This window comes from Mytilus californianus, unplaced genomic scaffold, assembly GCF_021869535.1.
Source record: "Mytilus californianus isolate M0D057914Y unplaced genomic scaffold, xbMytCali1.0.p SCAF_3, whole genome shotgun sequence".
NCBI classification, from domain to species: domain Eukaryota; kingdom Metazoa; phylum Mollusca; class Bivalvia; order Mytilida; family Mytilidae; genus Mytilus; species Mytilus californianus.
Window position 1 is genome coordinate 57486235 of NW_026262679.1, and position 23797 is coordinate 57510031.

The window sequence follows — 23797 nt, forward strand, 5'->3', positions numbered from 1 at the left end:
TTTGGAAACCCTTTCTCTAATAGTCTCACCTGAACGAAAGTAAAGTTTCCGATTGTCAATTTGGATATCTACATATTTAGTTGATTTTTTAAAAAGTAATTTGGAAAATATGACTTGATTTAGATTGTTTGAAATTCAGTTGAATTTTAATCATTTCTGTTCAAAATGTATACATCAGATTGTTTTGGTTAGCCACCAACTTCTGATAATTTGACGTGCACATTAATTTCGGAAATAATGATTATATCAATAAACCGTCTTCATTACTGATTGAAATATAGATTTAAAATGAAAATAAGTTAATGATATACAGTCAAAAAGAGCAATTGACCAATGATGATGGCTGCCATTAATGCCAGTTTTTCTTTATAGGTATTTTGAAAGAAAAAAAAATTAAAGTAGCAAATTTTTTAAGTTTTATATTTGGTTCAATACTTTTGAACTTATTTTGTTTTTGTTTCAGATACCAGCCCCAGGATATTTACGTCAGGACAGGTAACATATGCATCGGAAAGTAAGTATATTTTTTTTTTCATTTATTAATAGTTGTCTGATAGATATTACAATAATTTTGAATATGTTTTACAGATAGACGGGAGCCAAGAGAGAAGAAGAAAAAAATACAGTCCTAGACATTGAGACGATTTAATTGTAGACGCCTAGATGATGATGTATGTATTTTGTCGTTACAATTGTACTTAAACTGTTAATAGTTGTAAGGTGATAAAATCAGACTTTTCCCTGGAGAAACTGCTTGAAAATTTATTACAAATTAGTCCAAAATTTCTTTTTCAAATTTATACTCTAATGAAAAAGTATACTTGTACTCCAATTTAGGATTTGAATTAAAACATGCATCACATTAATTTCTGAATTAATTTTTACAGCAAATAGTCTTTTAACATTGACAATTTGGAAACCCTTTCTCTAATAGTCTCACCTGAACGAAAGTAAAGTTTCCAATTGTCAATTTGGATATCTACATATTAAGTTGATTTTTTAAAAAGTAATTTGGAAAATATGACTTGATTTAGATTGTTTGAAATTCAGTTGAATTTTAATCATTTCTGTTCAAAATGTATACATCAGATTGTTTTGGTTAGCCACCAACTTCTGATAATTTGACGTGCACATTAATTTCGGAAATAATGATTATATCAATAAACCGTCTTCATTACTGATTGAAATATAGATTTAAAATGAAAATAAGTTAATGATATACAGTCAAAAAGAGCAATTGACCAATGATGATGGCTGCCATTAATGCCAGTTTTTCTTTATAGATATTTTGAAAGAAAGAAAAATTAAAGTAGCAAATTTTTTAAGTTTTATATTTGGTTCAATACTTTTGAACTTATTTTGTTTTTGTTTCAGATACCAGCCCCAGGATATTTACGTCAGGACAGGTAACATATGCATCGGAAAGTAAGTATATTTTTTTTTTCATTTATTAATAGTTGTCTGATACATATTACAATAATTTTGAATATGTTTTACAGATAGACGGGAGCCAAGAGAGAAGAAGAAAAAAATACAGTCCTAGACATTGAGACGATTTAATTGTAGACGCCTAGATGATGATGTATGTATTTTGTCGTTACAATTGTACTTAAACTGTTAATAGTTGTAAGGTGATAAAATCAGACTTTTCCCTGGAGAAACTGCTTGAAAATTTATTACAAATTAGTCCAAAATTTCTTTTTCAAATTTATACTCTAATGAAAAAGTATACTTGTACTCCAATTTAGGATTTGAATTAAAACATGCATCACATTAATTTCTGAATTAATTTTTACAGCAAATAGTCTTTTAACATTGACAATTTGGAAACCCTTTCTCTAATAGTCTCACCTGAACGAAAGTAAAGTTTCCAATTGTCAATTTGGATATCTACATATTAAGTTGATTTTTTAAAAAGTAATTTGGAAAATATGACTTGATTTAGATTGTTTGAAATTCAGTTGAATTTTAATCATTTCTGTTCAAAATGTATACATCAGATTGTTTTGGTTAGCCACCAACTTCTGATAATTTGACGTGCACATTAATTTCGGAAATAATGATTATATCAATAAACCGTCTTCATTACTGATTGAAATATAGATTTAAAATGAAAATAAGTTAATGATATACAGTCAAAAAGAGCAATTGACCAATGATGATGGCTGCCATTAATGCCAGTTTTTCTTTATAGGTATTTTGAAAGAAAAAAAAATTAAAGTAGCAAATTTTTTAAGTTTTATATTTGGTTCAATACTTTTGAACTTATTTTGTTTTTGTTTCAGATACCAGCCCCAGGATATTTACGTCAGGACAGGTAACATATGCATCGGAAAGTAAGTATATTTTTTTTTTCATTTATTAATAGTTGTCTGATAGATATTACAATAATTTTGAATATGTTTTACAGATAGACGGGAGCCAAGAGAGAAGAAGAAAAAAATACAGTCCTAGACATTGAGACGATTTAATTGTAGACGCCTAGATGATGATGTATGTATTTTGTCGTTACAATTGTACTTAAACTGTTAATAGTTGTAAGGTGATAAAATCAGACTTTTCCCTGGAGAAACTGCTTGAAAATTTATTACAAATTAGTCCAAAATTTCTTTTTCAAATTTATACTCTAATGAAAAAGTATACTTGTACTCCAATTTAGGATTTGAATTAAAACATGCATCACATTAATTTCTGAATTAATTTTTACAGCAAATAGTCTTTTAACATTGACAATTTGGAAACCCTTTCTCTAATAGTCTCACCTGAACGAAAGTAAAGTTTCCAATTGTCAATTTGGATATCTACATATTAAGTTGATTTTTTAAAAAGTAATTTGGAAAATATGACTTGATTTAGATTGTTTGAAATTCAGTTGAATTTTAATCATTTCTGTTCAAAATGTATACATCAGATTGTTTTGGTTAGCCACCAACTTCTGATAATTTGACGTGCACATTAATTTCGGAAATAATGATTATATCAATAAACCGTCTTCATTACTGATTGAAATATAGATTTAAAATGAAAATAAGTTAATGATATACAGTCAAAAAGAGCAATTGACCAATGATGATGGCTGCCATTAATGCCAGTTTTTCTTTATAGGTATTTTGAAAGAAAAAAAAATTAAAGTAGCAAATTTTTTAAGTTTTATATTTGGTTCAATACTTTTGAACTTATTTTGTTTTTGTTTCAGATACCAGCCCCAGGATATTTACGTCAGGACAGGTAACATATGCATCGGAAAGTAAGTATATTTTTTTTCATTCATTAATAGTTGTCTGATAGATATTACAATAATTTTGAATATGTTTTACAGATAGACGGGAGCCAAGAGAGAAGAAGAAAAAAATACAGTCCTAGACATTGAGACGATTTAATTGTAGACGCCTAGATGATGATGTATGTATTTTGTCGTTACAATTGTACTTAAACTGTTAATAGTTGTAAGGTGATAAAATCAGACTTTTCCCTGGAGAAACTGCTTGAAAATTTATTACAAATTAGTCCAAAATTTCTTTTTCAAATTTATACTCTAATGAAAAAGTATACTTGTACTCCAATTTAGGATTTGAATTAAAACATGCATCACATTAATTTCTGAATTAATTTTTACAGCAAATAGTCTTTTAACATTGACAATTTGGAAACCCTTTCTCTAATAGTCTCACCTGAACGAAAGTAAAGTTTCCGATTGTCAATTTGGATATCTACATATTTAGTTGATTTTTTAAAAAGTAATTTGGAAAATGTGACTTGATTTAGATTGTTTGAAATTCAGTTGAATTTTAATCATTTCTGTTCAAAATGTATACATCAGATTGTTTTGGTTAGCCACCAACTTCTGATAATTTGTCGTGCACATTAATTTCGGAAATAATGATTATATCAATAAACCGTCTTCATTACTGATTGAAATATAGATTTAAAATGAAAATAAGTTAATGATATACAGTCAAAAAGAGCAATTGACCAATGATGATGGCTGCCATTAATGCCAGTTTTTCTTTATAGGTATTTTGAAAGAAGGAAAAATTAAAGTAGCAAATTTTTTAAGTTTTATATTTGGTTCAATATTTTTGAACTTATTTTGTTTTTGTTTCAGATACCAGCCCCAGGATATTTACGTCAGGACAGGTAACATATGCATCGGAAAGTAAGTATATTTTTTTTTCATTTATTAATAGTTGTCTGATAGATATTACAATAATTTTGAATATGTTTTACAGATAGACGGGAGCCAAGAGAGAAGAAGAAAAAAATACAGTCCTAGACCTTGAGACGATTTAATATAGACGCCTAGATGATGATGTATGTATTTTGTCGTTACAATTGTACTTAAACTGTTAATAGTTGTAAGGTGATAAAATCAGACTTTTCCCTGGAGAAACTGCTTGATAATTACAAATTAGTCCAAAATTTCTTTTTCAAATTTATACACTAATGAAAAGAGTATACTTGTACTCCAATTTAGGAATTGAATTAAAACATGCATCACATTAATTTCTGAATTAATTTTAACAGCAAATAGTCTTTTAACATTGACAATTTGGAAACCCTTTCTCTAATAGTCTCACCTGAACGAAAGTAAAGTTTCCGATTGTCAATTTGGATATCTACATATTTAGTTGATTTTTGTCGAGCCTTCGACTTTTGTCGAAAAAGCGAGACATAGCGATCCTACATTCCGTCGGCTTCCACAAATATTCACTCTGTGGTTAAAGTTTTTGAAATTTTAATAACTTTCTTAAACTATCCTGGATTTCTACCAAACTTTGACAGAAGCTTGTTTATGATCATAAGATAATATTCAAAAGTAAATTTTGTAAAAAAAAAATTCCATTTTTTCCGTATTTTACTTATAAATGGACTTAGTTTTTCTGCCAAGAAACATTACATTCACTCTGTGGTTAAAGTTTTTGAAATTTTAATAACTTTCTTAAACTATCCTGGATTTCTACCAAACTTGGAAAGAAGCTTGTTTATGATCATAAGATAGTATCCAGAAGTAAATTTTGTAAAAAAAAATCCATTTTTGCCGTATTTTACTTATAAATGGACTTAGTTTTTCTGCCAAGAAACATTACATTCACTCTGTGGTTAAAGTTTTTGAAATTTTAATAACTTTCTTAAACTATCCTGGATTTCTACCAAACATGGAAAGAAGCTTGTTTATGATCATAAGATAGTATCCAGAAGTAAATTTTGTAAAAAAAAAAATCCATTTTTTCCGTATTTTACTTATCAATGGACTTAGTTTTCCTGCCAGTTAACATTACATTCAATCAGTGGTTAAAGTTTTTAAAATTTTAACAACTTTCTTAAACTATCCTGGATTTGTACCAAACTTGGACAGAAGCTTGTTTATGATTAAAAGCTAGTATCTAGAAGGAAATTTTGTTAAAATTTTTTTTGATTTTTTCTGTATTTTACTTATAAATGGACTTTGTTTTTCTTCCAGTTAACATTACATACAGTCTGCAGTTTAAGTTTTTAAAACATTTATTAGATTCATAAACTATCCTGGATTTTTACCAAACTTGGACAGAAGCTACTTACAATCAAAAGATAGTATAGAGAGGAATATTTTTATTTATTTTTTTCCTCATTTTTGTTGAGCCTGCGATTAACAGCAAAAGTAGGCGAGACACTGGGTTCCGCTGAACCCTTACGAATTTTTTCAAAAGTAATTTGGAAAATATGACTTGATTTAGATTGTTTGAAATTCAGTTGAATTTTAATCATTTCTGTTCAAAATGTATACATCAGATTGTTTTGGTTAGCCACCAACTTCTGATAATTTGACGTGCACATTAATTTCGGAAATAATGATTATATCAATAAACCGTCTTCATTACTGATTGAAATATAGATTTAAAATGAAAATAAGTTAATGATATACAGTCAAAAAGAGCAACTGACCAATGATGATGGCTGCCATTAATGCCAGTTTTTCTTTATAGGTATTTTGAAAGAAAGAAAAATTAAAGTAGCAAATTTTTTAAGTTTTATATTTGGTTCAATATTTTTGAACTTATTTTGTTTTTGTTTCAGATACCAGCCCCAGGATATTTACGTCAGGACAGGTAACATATGCATAGGAAAGTAAGTATATTTTTTTTTCATTTATTAATAGTTGTCTGATAGATATTACAATAATTTTGAATATGTTTTACAGATAGACCGGAGCCAAGAGAGAAGAAGAAAAAATACAGTCCTAGACCTTGAGACGATTTAATTGTAGACGCCTAGATGATGATGTATGTATTTTGTCGTTACAATTGTACTTAAACTGTTAATAGTTGTAAGGTGATAAAATCAGACTTTTCCCTGGAGAAACTGCTTGAAAATTTATTACAAATTAGTCCAAAATTTCTTTTTCAAATTTATACTCTAATGAAAAAAGTATACTTGTACTCCAATTTAGGATTTGAATTAAAACATGCATCACATTAATTTCTGAATTAATTTTAACAGCAAATAGTCTTTTAACATTGACAATTTGGAAACTCTTTCTCTAATAGTCTCACCTGAATGAAAGTAAAGTTTCCGATTGTCAATTTGGATGTCTACATAAATGTATACATCAGATTGAATTGGTTAGCCACCAATTTCTGATAATTTGACACGCACATTAATTTCGATATAATGATTATATTATGAAAACTGTCTTCAATACTGAAGTCAAATACAGATATACCATAAGTTATATATATAAAGATATCCTACAATCTGTTCACATCACAAATTCATACTTTTGTGTTTCTCTTACCAAAGCAAACTACTGTAAATTCAGAAATTATTGTGTGCATTTATTATTGCGATTTTTACATTATGGACTAAAAGTAAGATTATTTTATTGAATTTCAGGAAAGTTTTTATACAGATATCGGAATAGGAGTTTCTTATTATTGCAAAACTCAACCTGTCACATTATTCAGATGAATAAAACCTCGCAATAGTGTTTCTGAATTAACGGTTAATTATTTGTGCCAGAAGTTATCCAACACATCACTCTTTTATAATTTTTGGTTTTGTTACAAATGCAGGCCTGAAAAGTTTCAGTGGTACAGCTTGAAGATGGTTCCATTGTACATAGAAGATGAAGATGAGTTAGGTTAAACCTTGTAAGGTAATAATAAAATCAGTTTCCCCTGGGAAAATTGCTTGGTTTTTTAATCACAACTGGGTTTAATATTTATAGCTTTCAAATTAATATTCTAATGATACATTCTTAAATAAAAATGTATTGTTATAATCTATTTTCATGTTACCGAATTGATTAGAGAGTATGGAACTTTTCGATAGGTAACTTACTCTGTGGTAGGATATTCTAGTACTCTGTGATGTAAGAAAGACTGAAAGAAGTAAAATCATGTAAGCTTACAGTCTGTGCAATTTGTCGAAAAAGTTGATTATTTTGGGTTTTTTTTGAGTCGTCTCATCTGTGTAAAAATTTTGACCGTTTGTGGCCTAAAAGTTTATTAGCCATTCATAAGGAGCAAACTTCAAAGACCGTGACACACCTTTCAATTCAAAGGAACACAGCATGGCTCCCTATAGCTTTAGATATGGCAGCCAAAAAAGTTGGAACTGAAGATAGTGACCAGACAACAGAATACTTGGGGGAATAAAAATAATTTGGTTTATAAATCCAGACAATAAAATTTCTTAAATGTCCAAAAACTCAGATGAGAATTAAGGAGAGCCCAAAGGATGATGTGAGATGCCCATCTGTCCTTTGATATATCAACACTAATATGAAATGCTTCAAAGACCTGTAGAATTAACAACTAAAACTGCATATGTGCAAAAGTAATATTTAAAAAAGTTAAATTGTAAATGTACAAACTGTTCAAGATTCAGTTTAACTTTGGTGAACATATTTAAGAGTAGTTGAAGAAATCATGATATATATGTAACACTCCCAAACGTTTCCATCCCCCCAAACATGTCTGATTCCCTAAAACGTGTCCTTAGAATCTTAAATCGCGCATACGTGACCGATTTCACTCCCCCAAACGTGTCTAATAATTGTTATTCGCCAAAACGTGTCCAGTTTAAAGCACCAGAACGTCTCAAAACTTTTAGCGCTTATATGTCTCCTGTGAAGTTTATGGCAATACAATGATGGGGGACATGATAGAAGACGTTGTGTTTGGGTTGGATTCTAAAAATAAATCGAAGCAGCTAACTAAGGACATCTGGAGGAAAGATATAGTAATCTGCATAGACAAATATCCAAGATATGGTACAATGTGCACAGGGACTTCTGCTTTCAAATAAACAGACACAGTGTAAGAAAAAGGATGACAAAATAAGCTATTTTTACTTACAGTGGTTTATTAATTTTTTATCAATAAAATTGTCATTGTTTTAAATTACAGTTGGAGGTACTTCATAATTAAGAAATCTAATACAATTTATATTGCATGTTTTCCCAGTGCTTCACTGTTAATACAGTGGTCATTTATTAGCATTAATTTGTCCAATGCCGGTTGTTTATATCAAGCATTATTGCAAGCTTAATTTAACTATTGACTGTTGATTGCTTAATGTCAGTGGCAAATATTTCAAGCATATTTAGAGCAAACAATTACACAGAAAACGCAATTAACTAGTTTTGAACAGTGTAAATCATCGTTTACTTAGTGAATTATTTTGTACTAATATACTCTGGTGATGCCTAAATATCTTTATAATGTATGAGGGTAATTGCACGACAGGCTTCCTGCAGAAGTTGTTTCTGGGCTTTTTAAAAGAACCCTTTGGTTCCATATAGACTGGATACGTTGGAGCTACATAAACAGAACACGTTTTGATAAACTTTAGCAACAAGTCATATTTTGCAGTTCATTGACGTCATATGGACACGTTTGGGGGAATCAGACACGTTTCTGATTGGTACATATATACAATAACTATCTGATTTCCATCTACATGCAGAGTGAAAAAACAAAACAAAGCAGTTCCAAGGAAAATGGTAACATATAGATCTTCAACTAACTCTGAGGCTCTGCCATGAAAAAAATAAAGAAGCAAGGACAGCAGCTCTAAGAAAGATTATTACATTGATAATCTTCCAAGTCTGATGTGTAGCCATTAAAGAAATAATGTAAGTACAATTAGGCAATACAATTTCTGTATATTCTCTAAAAATATGTGATAAAAGTACAGAAGGTAATATCTGTTTTCTTATTTTCCACATTTACAACACACAAAAAAAAAGAATTTATCAATTCAATATATGGTTTCCAGGAACATGAATAAAGCTTTCAAATCACGAAAAGTAAAATTCAGAGAGAATTTTTTCCTTCAAGGGGAGACTAGTACAACAAATGGCAAGACTGTTTTATTCATTGAGAGATTACTCATTGAAAATTTTAGGCTGGCAATTTCAACAAGATTTGTAAAATGTATAATTTATGTCTATTTTAATTCCTTTTTAGGTTATTTCTGAGTTTTACATATATACAATAACTATCTGATTTCCATCTACATGCAGAATGAAAAAAAAATAAAGCAGCAGGGATATAATAAGTAGTTCCAAGGAAAATGGTAACATAGATCTTAAATCAACTAACTCTGAGGCTCTGCCATGAAAAAAATAAAGATTAGCAAGGACAGCAGCTCTAAGAAAGATTATTACATTGATAATCTTCCAAGTCTGATGTGTAGCCATTAAAGAAATAATGTAAGTACAATTAGGCAATACAATTTCTGTATATTCTCTAAAAATATGTGATAAAAGTACAGAAGGCAATATCTGTTTTCTTATTTTCCACATTTACAACACACAAAAAAAAAGAATTTATCAATTCAATATATGGTTTCCAGGAACATGAATAAAGCTTTCAAATCACGAAAAGTAAAATTCAGAGAGAATTTTTCCTTCAAGGGGAGACTAGTACAACAAACGGCAAGACTGTTTCATTCATTGGGAGATTACTCATTGAAAATTTTAGGCTGGCAATTTCAACAAGATTTGTAAAATGTATAATTTATGTCTATTTTAATTCCTTTTTAGGTTATTTCTGAGTTTTACATATATACAATAACTATCTGATTTCCATCTACATGCAGAAAGAAAAAAAAATAAAGCAGCAGGGATAGTAGTTCCAAGGAAAATGGTAACATAGATCTTAAATCAACTAACTCTGAGGCTCTGCCATGAAAAAAATAAAGAAGCAAGGACAGCAGCTCTAAGAAAGATTATTACATTGATAATCTTCCAAGTCTGATGTGTAGCCATTAAAGAAATAATGTAAGTACAATTAGGCAATACAATTTCTGTATATTCTCTAAAAATATGTGATAAAAGTACAGAAGGCAATATCTGTTTTCTTATTTTCCACATTTACAACACACAAAAAAAAAGAATTTATCAATTCAATATATGGTTTCCAGGAACATGAATAAAGCTTTCAAATCACGAAAAGTAAAATTCAGAGAGAATTTTTCCTTCAAGGGGAGACTAGTACAACAAACGGCAAGACTGTTTTATTCATTGGGAGATTACTCATTGAAAATTTTAGGCTGGCAATTTCAACAAGATTTGTAAAATGTATAATTTATGTCTATTTTAATTCCTTTTTAGGTTATTTCTGAGTTTTACATATATACAATAACTATCTGATTTCCATCTACATGCAGAATGAAAAAAAAATAAAGCAGCAGGGATATAATAAGTAGTTCCAAGGAAAATGGTAACATAGATCTTAAATCAACTAACTCTGAGGCTCTGCCATGAAAAAAATAAAGATTAGCAAGGACAGCAGCTCTAAGAAAGATTATTACATTGATAATCTTCCAAGTCTGATGTGTAGCCATTAAAGAAATAATGTAAGTACAATTAGGCAATACAATTTCTGTATATTCTCTAAAAATATGTGATAAAAGTACAGAAGGCAATATCTGTTTTCTTATTTTCCACATTTACAACACACAAAAAAAAAGAATTTATCAATTCAATATATGGTTTCCAGGAACATGAATAAAGCTTTCAAATCACGAAAAGTAAAATTCAGAGAGAATTTTTCCTTCAAGGGGAGACTAGTACAACAAACGGCAAGACTGTTTCATTCATTGGGAGATTACTCATTGAAAATTTTAGGCTGGCAATTTCAACAAGATTTGTAAAATGTATAATTTATGTCTATTTTAATTCCTTTTTAGGTTATTTCTGAGTTTTACATATATACAATAACTATCTGATTTCCATCTACATGCAGAAAGAAAAAAAAATAAAGCAGCAGGGATAGTAGTTCCAAGGAAAATGGTAACATAGATCTTAAATCAACTAACTCTGAGGCTCTGCCATGAAAAAAATAAAGAAGCAAGGACAGCAGCTCTAAGAAAGATTATTACATTGATAATCTTCCAAGTCTGATGTGTAGCCATTAAAGAAATAATGTAAGTACAATTAGGCAATACAATTTCTGTATATTCTCTAAAAATATGTGATAAAAGTACAGAAGGCAATATCTGTTTTCTTATTTTCCACATTTACAACACACAAAAAAAAAGAATTTATCAATTCAATATATGGTTTCCAGGAACATGAATAAAGCTTTCAAATCACGAAAAGTAAAATTCAGAGAGAATTTTTCCTTCAAGGGGAGACTAGTACAACAAACGGCAAGACTGTTTTATTCATTGGGAGATTACTCATTGAAAATTTTAGGCTGGCAATTTCAACAAGATTTGTAAAATGTATAATTTATGTCTATTTTAATTCCTTTTTAGGTTATTTCTGAGTTTTACATATATACAATAGCTATCTGATTTCCATCTACATGCAGAATGAAAAAAAAATAAAGCAGCAGGGATATAATAAGTAGTTCCAAGGAAAATGGTAACATAGATCTTAAATCAACTAACTCTGAGGCTCTGCCATGAAAAAAATAAAGATTAGCAAGGACAGCAGCTCTTAGAAAGATTATTTCATTGATAATCTTCCAAGTCTGATGTGTGGCCATCAAAGAAATAATGTAAGTACAATTAGGCAATACAATTTCTGTATATTCTCTAAAAATATGTGATAAAAGTACACAAGGCAACAACCATTTTCTTATCTTTCACATTTACAACACAAAAAAAAAAAGAATTTATCAATTCAATATATGGTTTCCAGGAACATGCGCATGAATAAAGCTTTCAAATCATGAAAAGTAAAATTCAGAGACAATTTTTCCTTCAAGGGGAGACTAGTACAACAAACAGCAAGACTGTTTCATTCATTGGGAGATTACTCATTGAAAATTTTAGGCTGGCATTTTCAACAAGATTTGTAAAATGTATAATTTATGTCAATTTTAATTCCTTTCTAGGTGATTTCAGTGTTTAAATGGATGGGAGTAAGACTTGGTGGTATAATATTTCTAATATTGAAGTAGGTATATAATTCCTCTATTTAAACATGTTTTATTTTCATCATAAAATAAGTTTATAGGAAATAAAATATGCTCTATGCTTGAAGATGTAAGAGGTCAGAAGTTTGTTTTTTCATATCAGTACCAAAATTTGACCGTATGTTTTAAAGATTTTAATTAATTCTGTGGATGTCATATTTTTGTGTTGTTGGGATGTTGTCACATTGATGTATATAACTCATCTTCTGTTACTCACTTTTGTCGCGCCTTGACAGAGTCTAAAAGCGAGATATAGGTATGCTGTTTCCCGCGGCGGCAGGGTCAACAATGTATTAGTTTGTGATTAGGTCTAGTTCATGGTGAACCACTAGTGGTAGGTCAATGATATTTGGTATGCAGTTGTATTAGCATTGGCACATCTCATTATCATGGAGATTATTTGGCCCCGCCCCCTCAGTCAAGGTCTATTGACTTTGAAACTTTGCTTAGTTTACATGTATTAGTTTGTAATTAGGTCAGTTTATGGGGAACCACTAGTGGTAGGTCAATGATATTTGGTATGCAGTTGTATAAGCATTGGCATATCTCATTTCCATGGACAACATTTGGTCCCTACCCCTCAGTCATTGTCTATTGACTTTGAAACTTTTGCTAAGTTTACATGTATTAGTTTGTGATTAGGTCAGTTTAAGATTAACCACTTATGTTAAGTCAATGATATTCGGTATGCAATTGTATTGGCATTTGCAAGTTTCATTTCAATGGAGATTATATAACCCCACCCCCCTAATTATGGTTCATTGACTTTGAAACTTTTACATAGTTTACAAGTTGGTCCAAGTACACAGTTATTTCGTAGTGCATTTCTTTTAGACAATAAATGAAAATTAAAAAAATCCCACCTGCGCTTTATCAATAATATTTTTAGTGTGTTGTACTACTTTTGGGACAAATTATATCAAAATTATAGAAAACCTCATCGGCTCTAACTCAAAATATGGACAATTTTATGTTAAGGGGGTCTTCAAATCTTTTGACAGCTTCCGAAGTGCTAATTTTTAAAAAATTTCAGCTGGACCAAATCACTACTTTACTTTAAAATTCATAACCAAAATTTTTTACAGTGTCATTTCACCCCCTACTTGCTATTTGAGTCATAAAACATGGAGAAATAAATTTGGAAGGGGTATAAAAAAATTGGCAAGTAACACACTGTCCACACTAGGGACTATATTCGTGGACAAGGAAGGACGATAACTATGTACTCGGACTAGTTAATGTTTGTGTTTAGGTTTGTTTAAAGGGAACGACTTATGAAGTCAATGGTATTTGGTTTGCATTTGTATTAACATTGGCACATCTCAATTCCATGGAGATTGTTTAGCCCTGTACCTTCAGTCATGGTTCATTAACTTTGGATATTTGCATAACTTACATGATAATGTATTGCTATTTTAATTTCATCATTTGCATTATCAAAATAACAAATAGGCGAGACATATCTGTGTTAACAGTTTATGTCATATATAACCTATTTCCATATACTAGTACTCTGAATTTATTATCATTCTTTGGATACCAATTTTCGTGGATATAAAAGTGACCAACATATATAAATGTTCAATGTAGTACAAATTTTCTACCCCCCAAGGGTGACTGGGGAATAGAAGTATGGTCACCATTGGTCTTCCTCCGACCGGCAGTAAAACCCGTGCTAAAGTGGGGCGTCCGTTTGGCTGTGCGGGATGTACAAATTTGCAGCCACGTCCGGTCAGAATGGGGACGTTAAATCCGATGCCTCGTGTAAAGAGAGTGCCACGCTCTTTGCACGTTAAGAACCCTTGCAACAACTCTTTGAGGGGTCCGTAGGTGACCTGTTGCAAGGCTAAATTTCTGTCCCTATCCAATATACCCTCATTTCCCGTGGCAGTCTAAATTTCTCCGACCTTAATCCCTTAATCTATTACAGAACCTACCTATTGTATTTATTGTGAACTTGTTCTCGTCCTGAATATGCATGAAATATTTGCCACTGGACGTTAAGCAACCAACAATCAATCAATCAATCAAATTTTCTATAGGCTTGTATGCCAACTTTATCAAAACCCACAAAAATACAATTGTTCCTCAATCAACGAAAATGAAGAAATGTTCAGAATGTTGAGATCTACCTCCTGTACAATTACGTCAAAACTGTCAGACATTCTTAAAGGAGTTATTGCCCTTAAATGTAAAGTTTTACAATTTTTTTTCATTTTTATCCATTATTTTGAAAATAAAAATAGATGGAGAGAAATTTTAATACAAAAAAAAGCAAGACAATTTATGCACAAAAGTCAAATGACTGAAATCTTCTGAGGACTAGTTATTGGAGTTATTGATCTTCAATGACGATTTTTACCATTGATCAGCAAGTCAAGATTTACAAAAAAGCTGCCTTAGATTTTTACCAGGAAGTGGTTATTGTTGAAGATGAAGATGAGCGACACAGGCTCTTAAGAGCCTCTGTTTTGAACAATTTTGATTGCCATTTTACTTTTTACTTTCAGGTTAGCATTAGTTACTGCTTGTCAGTATGGATTGTTTAGAATCGTCATTGGAGCTGTCTTTTAAGGTAAGAACCATTGCATAGATTTATAAACTTGTCGATTAAAGATTATGTAAATGCACTTGAATTTTGCCTGTGACATTTTGTCGCAGAAGCCAGGCATAGCAATTCACATTACTTTGTTTTAGGCATCCAAATTTAGGTTCAGTATTATGGTCAAACATCAAAATCTTTATCAAACTTAGTAATTGTACATCAGAAGAATCCACAGCAAAATTTTGAAATTCAAATTGAAGGAACAAATGTGTGTAGGGTATGAGTTATTTAGTTATTATTGCTGTATATAAAATCAGAGAAGGGGAATTATCAATTTGTATTTAACTTGGAAATCAGTCCTTCATTGCACAGATGCAATAAATGGACTTTTTTCAAAGTTTTCACTAAGATAATTTTAAGGTTAAAATATTAGTTATCAATTACTTTGTCAAACCTTCATAGAATTGTATGAAAATACGACAAAAAACATTTATTTTCCACATTCAAAGTACCAAGAAAGTTATTTTATCAGTTTGATATTTGGTTTCCAGTAACATGAATAAAATAATATATCATTTGAAAAGTAAATTCTGAGATAGATTTTACCTTCAGGAGGAGACTAGTACAACAAACAGCAAGAATGTGTCATTCAATGGGAGATAACTCATAGATTATTGAGAAAAAAATTAATGTTAAAACAAAATCAAAACATGTTTTTTTTTCCGGTTTTATAGATATTAAACTGGTTTTGATGCTATGCGAAATCTTAAGTCAGAAAACTAATTTTTTGGCTGACAATTTAACACTTTCGTAAAATATATAATTTGCATCAATTTTAATTCCTTTTTAGGTTATTACAGTGACTGTTTTCATGGATGGGGAGTAAAACTTTGTGGTCTAATACTTCTCATAAATGAGTAGGTATATACTCTGTTGAAAACAAATTTTATTTTCATCTAAAAAAATAAAAATTGAGAGGAATATAATGTGCATTAGGCTTGATAGTTTTAAGAGATTGGTCAGAAGTTCTTTTTGTCTACTTTGCACCACAGGGGATATATGGTTATAGTCTTTGTCTAAGTGTCGTAAACACATTAATACTTAAAGATGGTCGCTCTTTTTTTTTTTTTTACTTTTTGCCAGATATTCAGAATCCTCTTGTTTTATCCATGAAGTGCCATTACAATTTTGCCCACTTACCCCTTCTTATCTTTTCATAATTTTATTACATATGGTTTAAAAACCCATGTTTGAAAATCTTATAAAATCCTTGTTATTTTTTCATAAATCTAATTTGCAATAATATAAATAAATGGAGAATGTTTCCATATAACATGTAAAAGTGACGCCATTTAAATTCAAAGCTGAACAGTGTTTTGTGGTAATTAGCATTGTGTATAAGTTTCAAAACATTTGGTCGAGGCAAACTAAAGTTAAAAACGGTAACCACTTTTTCGATGCACATACAGACAGACACTTGATGCCCCCTCAGCTTTGGTGCTGGCATAAAAAATGACCTATATGTTAACAACAAACAGAAACAAAAATTCTTTTTAAATCACACGCTATTGCCTTCATTTTGATACTAATTTTCAAAACCTACCTCAATTAAAATATGACCAATTGCCATGATTGCGGTTTGAATTCAGTTAAAATTAAAGAACCTTAGTGAGCGCGCTCACATACCCCACGTCCTCACATTGTCATTGGAGAAATAAAATATGTGTAAGAAAAAATAATTGAATCATAATTTCCTGTCAATATGCACATCTACATAGTATGTCCTTATTATCTACAAAGTTTCATGAAATTATGTTATGTGGTTTCAGAGGAGTTGCGATGAAAAACTGTTGCAGAAGACATTGAAGCAAATAAGTTCAAAGGGGCGTAACTCCTAGAAAAAATATTGAATCATAATTTCCTGTCGATATGCACATCTACATAGTATGTCCTTATTATCTAAAAAGGTTTCATGAAATTCTGTTGTGTGGTATCAGAGGAGTTGCGATGACAAACTGTTGCAGTAGTACATTAAAGTAAATAAGTTCAAAGGGGCGTAACTCCTAGAAAAAAAATTGAACCGTAATTTCCTGTCGATATGCACATCTACATAGTATGTCCTTATTATCTAAAAAGGTTTCATGAAATTCTGTTGTGTGGTATCAGAGGAGTTGCGATGACAAACTGTTGCATAGTACATTGAAGCAAATAAGTTCAAAGGGGCGTAACTCCTAGAAAAAAAATTGAACCGTAATTTCCTGTCGATATGCACATCTACATAGTATGTCCTTATTATCTAAAAAGGTTTCATGAAATTCTGTTGTGTGGTATCAGAGGAGTTGCGATGACAAACTGTTGCAGTAGTACATTAAAGTAAATAAGTTCAAAGGGGCGTAACTCCTAGAAAAAAAATTGAATCGCAATTTCCTGTCGATATGCACAACTACATAGTATGTCCTTATTATCTAAAAAGGTTTCGTGAAATTCTGTTGTGTGGTTTGAGAGGAGTTGCGATGACAAGAAACAGGACTGACGGACTGAGGTACTGACAGACGGACGGACAGAGGGGTCAAAAACATTATACCCTCCGCAACTCGTTGCGTGGGGTATAATGAAAATATATATGTGGTTCCAGTTACCAGACCCACCCTAGAACTTTTTTTTCATTCTGTAAAATAAATTTTGAATGATCCCATTTTATGGAATGTGAACTTCAATAATTAAATTCAAAGACTTCTGTCATATGAATTTCCAATAAAAGTATCCACTACGGCTAAAAATGCAACAAATTCTTAACAGAATGCAACAAAATTAACTAAAAACGTAACATGTCTGTTATTTCACAACCAAACATATAATATATGATATATAGTGTATAATACCAGAATCGGACTCCGTGAACACACCGACCCTATCTTTTTTTGAGAATGTAACTGGAACCACACATATATTTTAATTTGGACTTATGTTTTTTTTTATTATGCAGATGAAGATTTTGGATCCTTTTAGCTTGAAAGATTGTCAGGAACATGAAGAAACTGAATCCATAATAAACATGTGTACACAAACAGGTAGATATATATCTGTATATAGTTTTCAAATAAAACATGCTTCAGCAGTGTGCAAAATAACTGTTCCATTAATGTGTTATGTATTATAAGGAAAGATGGGGGGTACTTTTAACCACAATTTAAAAGCACTAATTTCTACTAATTCTAAATGTTTATGTATGATTTTTCAAGAGATTGCAAGAAAATACATGCAAGCCCAATTACATCCTAGTCAGTGCCCATGTGTGCCCTATATTAAAGTACATGTACACAAATATATGCACAGCTGCATGTGAATTGGGTTTGGAATGAAGCATTGCAGTTACAGTAAATATATCTAGAAAATTTACCTTTTTCATTACAGAAGAATCATTTATATGAGTTTTCAAAGGCCCATTCAATTAAATGAGAGAAATACTGTTTAACAAAATCGTGTTATAATGTAGTGTTCAGAGTCGAAAAATCATAAATGTCAACTGAATTGAACAGACCATCAGTATCAAAAACATCCAAAGATTTTTTTGACACTCCAAAAATAGTTAATTCCATTAATTTTGTATGCTTTGTTACACAAAATTGATAATAGTTCATTAACAGGGAACTAGTTAACAGCTAGTACAGAAAGATTAGTCGTAGAACACTTGCTATAAGTATATACTTTTATATTGATGTTCCTGATGATGGCCAACCCGGGTAAAACACTTCATACACCCCGTATTGACAAAGTGCTATTTTACAAACATACCACTTGGTTGTTGCCGCTGCTTATGAAATGTTAATCACGAGGTTGTCACAAGACCAAGTAGTCAATAACATTAGTTACTAGTACAACATTCATTTCTTTTTTCGTCGATCAATATTGAAATGATTAAGAAAATGAAGTTCAAATTTCCTTAGACAAAGTAAACCTTTATATACAAATACTAGTAAGGAGAGATGTGGTATGATTGCCAATGAGACAACTATTCATAGGAAACTAAAGAAATTTGATGTGATCAACAATAGATCATTGTACGGGCTTAAAAATATCGTGAAGTAAGCTATAAATGGTCCTGACATGACAAAGTGGAAACAGTTCAACGGAGGAAACTTACAGCTTCATTCATGCTGGATCAATAAACGAAAAAAATATGTCAGGCAGCAACCAACGACAACCACTGAGTTAGAGGCACCTGACGTGGAACATGCACGCAGAATTGGTATTTTGGATGATTTGTATATATATATATATATCCTTAACTTTCAAATATCTATTCTGAGCGTTCTTTGTGAAAATTAATCCCGACGCGCAATATACATTTTGTGTGCTCAATATAATTATATGGACTTTTTTCGTGTTTGTGAGTGAATTGGTTGAGTTTATACACCAATAAATTCCTTTAAAAAGGCGTTTAATCCTATAATATAAAATACTTCATTCTGACTGAACAGTATACATAAGAGCAGCATATCTCGTGAAAATTCTAAGAATTTGAGCGCACAATGTATTATATGGTGCGCATAATATAGCTATATCAAGCACACAATATGATATTAAATAGATCGCACAAAATAATTATTTGTGTGCACTATTTGTGCGTACAATATATTTGCATTGAGCACAAAAAATAAAAATTTATGCACACCATATAATTATATTGAGGACACAAAATGTATATTGAGCGTACAATATATTTTTTCTCTATACCGTACTTTGATAGGTATAAGAAAATAATGGCCGATAAGTTCAGGAACCACACTTTGATATGATTGGTCTGCCAGGTGAAATTACATTTTAGTTCATTTAAACCAGCCTGGCGTATTTGTTTAAACTTCTCCGTTTCACGACTGCCATTAGTAAGTGATATCCCGAGGAAGGAAGTTGTCTTGAAGTTACATCATGACCTTCCCTTTTCTTTGTTTTGATTCTTGTGCAGCTGATTGAGTCAACATTTTTCAGTTTTATTATACTTTTAATAGGTCGGGAACTCTAGATTTCCTGACGTCAGAATATATTTGCATAGTAATTTCCGAAATAGAAGGTAAACATGGCCTTGAAAAACTGACCAATTGACTCAATGAACTACAATGCATTGTGGGCTACTACAAGTTTACTACCGCTTAAAAACAAGTGAAGTTAGTGGAAAAACTGTCAACTAATATAGTGTCTGGGACTCACATAATAAATGTTTTTGTTCAGCGAATGTGTTTAATGTAAAATATATAACATAATCTTCAAATTGCATGCTCAGATTAAAAAAATATTGTTTACTGGCTTCACGATTCGACTTTCTTTTTCGCCTTGTAAAAGTAGTTGAACAGGCTTTGTCCATTGTTATGCATTGTACCTGTGGATTAATTTCACGTGAAACAGTGAAATTTCCAATGAAGTGACCGCTGTCCAGAATAGAAATATTTTGAGTCCTTATAAACCCGTCAAAACGGTTTGAATTAAGGAATGGGTTACATGTCTATCTCTATATAGATATAGGAAGATGTGGTATGAGTGCCAATGAGACAACTCTCCATCCAAGTGACAATTTATAAAAGTAAACCATTATAGGTCAAGGTACAACCTTCAACACGGAGCATTGGCTCACACCGAACAGCAAGCTATAAAGGGCCCCAAAAAATTACTAGTGTAAAACCATTCAAACGGAAAAACCAACGGTCTAATCTATATAAATACAAGAAACGTGTATGAACTACATAAACAGATGACAACTACTGTAATCAGATTCCTGACTTAGGACAGGTGCAAACATTTGCAGCGAGATTAAACGTTTTAATGGTACCAAACCTTCTCCCTTTTCTGAAACAATAGTATAACATCACAACATAGAAAAATACACTATAAAATATCAATCGGAAGGCTTAACTCAATCAAAAAACGTAAATTAACACATAATGAACGAATAAATTTGACCTGTGAGTGTGACATATATGCTTTGGGATTATTTTGTATCCTGTATAAGGGCATACAATACAGTTTTAATCTCACGGTAATTTTTTTACGAAAATTTGCATACAAGCTAATTTACACCTAGTCAATTCAAATATGTAATAAAAAATATACCTTCATGTGCTACTTTAAGAGATAAATAGGGTCAAAGTTTTAAACATTTGCACAAAATTTCGGTTTTGTGGACAATACTGTCAATACTATCCTTTTGAAAGGCATACCTAACTTTTTTTGTTTCAAAAGATAAACACAAGCGCATTTTTGTAAAAAAAAATAAACATTTGGAAAACCTTCTTTACATAAGTATGTTCTAAAATTGTATAACAATTCTTTGGAATTAATTAATTTTTATCAAAGTTTCAGGATTTTAGAAAAAAAAACGGATTTTTTTTTTGCTGTATATTTATCTTATTTTTAAAAATTTCATCGGTGACTTTTTCATAAAAATTAGTATAAATAATCTTAACACGTAATGATAGCACCATAAATGATTTTATTAAGATTGGCAAATATCCGAGTCCGTTAAAAATATAAAAAATTCCAATATCTACTTTAGAAGAAAACGAACTTTGCAAAGACGAAAACAAAACGAAACTACAGCTGCAATTGCGAGTTGCGATGACAAACTGTTGCAGTAGTACATTAAAGTAAATAAGTTCAAAGGGGCGTAACTCCTAGAAAAAAAATTGAATCGCAATTTCCTGTCGATATGCACAACTACATAGTATGTCCTTATTATCTAAAAAGGTTTCGTGAAATTCTGTTGTGTGGTTTGAGAGGAGTTGCGATGACAAGAAACAGGACTGACGGACTGAGGTACTGACAGACGGACGGACAGAGGGGTCAAAAACATTATACCCTCCGCAACTCGTTGCGTGGGGTATAATGAAAATATATATGTGGTTCCAGTTACCAGACCCACCCTAGAACTTTTTTTTCATTCTGTAAAATAAATTTTGAATGATCCCATTTTATGGAATGTGAACTTCAATAATTAAATTCAAAGACTTCTGTCATATGAATTTCCAATAAAAGTATCCACTACGGCTAAAAATGCAACAAATTCTTAACAGAATGCAACAAAATTAACTAAAAACGTAACATGTCTGTTATTTCACAACCAAACATATAATATATGATATATAGTGTATAATACCAGAATCGGACTCCGTGAACACACCGACCCTATCTTTTTTTGAGAATGTAACTGGAACCACACATATATTTTAATTTGGACTTATGTTTTTTTTTATTATGCAGATGAAGATTTTGGATCCTTTTAGCTTGAAAGATTGTCAGGAACATGAAGAAACTGAATCCATAATAAACATGTGTACACAAACAGGTAGATATATATCTGTATATAGTTTTCAAATAAAACATGCTTCAGCAGTGTGCAAAATAACTGTTCCATTAATGTGTTATGTATTATAAGGAAAGATGGGGGGTACTTTTAACCACAATTTAAAAGCACTAATTTCTACTAATTCTAAATGTTTATGTATGATTTTTCAAGAGATTGCAAGAAAATACATGCAAGCCCAATTACATCCTAGTCAGTGCCCATGTGTGCCCTATATTAAAGTACATGTACACAAATATATGCACAGCTGCATGTGAATTGGGTTTGGAATGAAGCATTGCAGTTACAGTAAATATATCTAGAAAATTTACCTTTTTCATTACAGAAGAATCATTTATATGAGTTTTCAAAGGCCCATTCAATTAAATGAGAGAAATACTGTTTAACAAAATCGTGTTATAATGTAGTGTTCAGAGTCGAAAAATCATAAATGTCAACTGAATTGAACAGACCATCAGTATCAAAAACATCCAAAGATTTTTTTGACACTCCAAAAATAGTTAATTCCATTAATTTTGTATGCTTTGTTACACAAAATTGATAATAGTTCATTAACAGGGAACTAGTTAACAGCTAGTACAGAAAGATTAGTCGTAGAACACTTGCTATAAGTATATACTTTTATATTGATGTTCCTGATGATGGCCAACCCGGGTAAAACACTTCATACACCCCGTATTGACAAAGTGCTATTTTACAAACATACCACTTGGTTGTTGCCGCTGCTTATGAAATGTTAATCACGAGGTTGTCACAAGACCAAGTAGTCAATAACATTAGTTACTAGTACAACATTCATTTCTTTTTTCGTCGATCAATATTGAAATGATTAAGAAAATGAAGTTCAAATTTCCTTAGACAAAGTAAACCTTTATATACAAATACTAGTAAGGAGAGATGTGGTATGATTGCCAATGAGACAACTATTCATAGGAAACTAAAGAAATTTGATGTGATCAACAATAGATCATTGTACGGGCTTAAAAATATCGTGAAGTAAGCTATAAATGGTCCTGACATGACAAAGTGGAAACAGTTCAACGGAGGAAACTTACAGCTTCATTCATGCTGGATCAATAAACGAAAAAAATATGTCAGGCAGCAACCAACGACAACCACTGAGTTAGAGGCACCTGACGTGGAACATGCACGCAGAATTGGTATTTTGGATGATTTGTATATATATATATATATCCTTAACTTTCAAATATCTATTCTGAGCGTTCTTTGTGAAAATTAATCCCGACGCGCAATATACATTTTGTGTGCTCAATATAATTATATGGACTTTTTTCGTGTTTGTGAGTGAATTGGTTGAGTTTATACACCAATAAATTCCTTTAAAAAGGCGTTTAATCCTATAATATAAAATACTTCATTCTGACTGAACAGTATACATAAGAGCAGCATATCTCGTGAAAATTCTAAGAATTTGAGCGCACAATGTATTATATGGTGCGCATAATATAGCTATATCAAGCACACAAT

The 23797-nt window shown here is 31.0% G+C and overlaps 1 long non-coding RNA gene across 50 annotated transcripts in view; it reads left to right on the top strand.

Annotated features, from left to right (window-relative positions):
* The window catches only part of LOC127733046 (uncharacterized), a 38886-nt gene that overhangs the window by 10470 nt on the left and 4619 nt on the right, over positions 1-23797 (top strand). For 24 of the 50 annotated variants that reach the window (XR_007996569.1, XR_007996580.1, XR_007996578.1 and 21 more), the window contains 11 exons: positions 6055-6260; positions 7050-7132; positions 8947-9115; positions 9506-9694; positions 10084-10264; positions 10654-10842; positions 11232-11412; positions 11802-11990; positions 12330-12391; positions 14921-14985; positions 22207-22291. This is a non-coding gene — a long non-coding RNA (uncharacterized LOC127733046). Of the gene's footprint in view, positions 1-463; positions 672-1374; positions 1583-4105; positions 4312-6054; positions 6261-7049; positions 7133-8946; positions 9116-9449; positions 9695-10027; positions 10265-10597; positions 10843-11175; positions 11413-11745; positions 11991-12329; positions 12392-14920; positions 14986-15805; positions 15873-17941; positions 18027-22206; positions 22292-23797 lie in introns of all 50 variants that reach the window. The other 26 variants (XR_007996587.1, XR_007996592.1, XR_007996601.1 and 23 more) reach the window with 20 other exon arrangements.